Raw genomic sequence first — 2,477 nt, 5'->3', positions numbered from 1 at the left:
AGAAAGGATGCTGGATGTTTGATGAGAAAGTGTGTTTCTTCTAGGTGAGAGTTGATCAGTCTAAGTGTTGATAGAAAAATATTGAAGTTACTGAGTGTTAGTTGAAGAAGTTGTAAGGAAGGTTTAACCGGAAAGGTTTAAGGTAACCGGTAGATGGTTACAAAGTGTAACAGTTTATCTAACTAACAGTATCTGAACCGGTAAGATGGCATCTAAGAGTGAAGGAGAGAAAAGAGAGTGTGAGAGGAAATTTGGCAAGGCAGAAACTAAGTTAAAAATATTTAGACAGAGTGAACAAAGAACCAGTAGAGAAGAGAAGCAGTGTAACAGAAAAGAGTCCAACCGGCAAAGTGAATAGTAGGTGCTCGGTGCAGGGGTTGGTGCTCCTTGAGTTGGTGCTTAGAATAGATTAGGGGTTGGTGCTCCTTTGGGTAGGTGCCCATAAATTGTTAGGGGTCGGAGCTCCTTTGAGTAGGTGCCCATAATTTGTTAGGGGTTGGTGCTCCTTGGGTTGGTGCCCTAAACATTGTAGAATTGATATTTCTTTGTGAGGCTGGATTGGAGCAGTAGATCTCCAGCAGCATTTCTCACTGAGGTTTTTCCCACATTGGGTTTTCCTCGTATATCTGGTGTTATGTTATGTGCTCTTGTGTGTAGTTTCTTGTTAGTGTTTCCATTATCCTACTAGCTACACACATTGTTTGAAATTGTTTATCATCACTAGTTTACCCTCCTCTCTCAATTATATCATGTGTTCTAAATTTATATATATCAAAATGCATAATAATGAGCTTAATGAACAAATTATTTATGTATCGAATATGCCTATCAATATTAACAAAATGCACAATAATAAACACAATACACATTTATTGGATCAAATATCAACATTTATATATATCAAAATGCACAATGATCGTGTATGTATACAAAAAAGGCATATATGCCAAGTCAATACAAGTTTTACAAAAATATGGCATATGCCATGTCCAAATCGATATACATTAAAAATGCAGAATATATCTAGATGTATTGGTCATTTAATGACCATAGCTAACACTATATGGTCATATACTTGTGGTGGATCATCAAAATTGAGCCTCTTTGATGCAATATGTGACTCTGTAGATGGTTGGACAACCACAATTCAAAAGACAAGTTAGAATCCTTTTGAAGAAAATAGTTCATAATTATCTACATAACTATGCATTTAACTATAATTTCTTTGCAACTAAATTGTAGATTACCTCATCTGTTGATCTAGGATCTACTGACTTCTTTATCTTTTCCTTGTTAGACTTAGGAGTTTTCTTAAAATGGAACTTCAAAGGATCCAAGTTACGGCTGAACAACAAAGGGGCCTATTGTAGATTAAATACAATTAATAAAAGTTACTAACATATATAGATGAAAATCACTAAAAAATATACAATTTATAGAACAAAAGTGTACCGGAGCCTGAGATGCTTCTCTAGTAGACTTAGGAGGGCTCTCCATTGATGGAGCAGTTGTGGCTCTTTCCTGTATGAAAAATGATTAAGATTAAATATAATTAATATAATGATAAGTATTGTAGGTTAATACAATTCATACAAGGTAATATAGTATATATAGATCAAAACTACTAAAAATCTACAATATATGGAACAAAAGTGTACCGGAGCCTGAGATGCTTCTCTAGTAGACTTAGGAGGGATCGCCATTGATGAAGCTGCTATGGGTATTTCCTGTATGAAAAATGATAATATTATAATTTATCTAAAGTTCATATGTACACGTGCATATAATCATCAAATCAAAAAAATAAAGTAGAGATACATACCTCTTCCCTCTCTCAATCCTCTAGCATATCAGGTGCATTCAACAATTCTACAAATCCCAATTGTTGTTGTATATAAAATAGACAAAAAAAACACTAATCAATCTACAAGATCCAATTAAGACAATTTCAACCTTTACAAACAATTATGTCAATTAAAAATATGTTCAATTACCTTTTGATGTTTAAGTGTCCTCGGGGATTTTTTTCACCCAGGAGGAGTCCTAGACACGTGTGGGGTACCCTAAAACAAACAAAATTAACACAAGAGATACTAGTAGATAATATTAAACATAATTTAACAAATTTAAAATTAAATTACTTGCATATTCAATCAAAATAATACATAAAATAAGGTGTGCAAAATATGATACTGCATAGCTTTCTAGGCCAAAATCAATCACCAAGAGCATAAAATTATCAATATGGGACATTTGGTCCCCTGACAACGCCTACAAAACACAAAATAAATATGCATTAAAGAGAGTTAGTATATCTTATAATTTTTTTTAACTTCAAAGTACTATTCTATTTTAACATGTTACAAAATTTAGGCATCGAAGCTGCAGCTGCAACAACTACGGGAGGAATATCAGATGGTGTATTAACACCCACTATTGCATCTTGAAATGCATATTGTTTGTATCAATTTAAATAG

This window comes from Cryptomeria japonica, chromosome 2 (assembly GCF_030272615.1).
Source record: "Cryptomeria japonica chromosome 2, Sugi_1.0, whole genome shotgun sequence".
Classification (NCBI taxonomy): Eukaryota; Viridiplantae; Streptophyta; class Pinopsida; order Cupressales; family Cupressaceae; genus Cryptomeria; species Cryptomeria japonica.
This window is presented reverse-complemented; position numbering follows the sequence as displayed.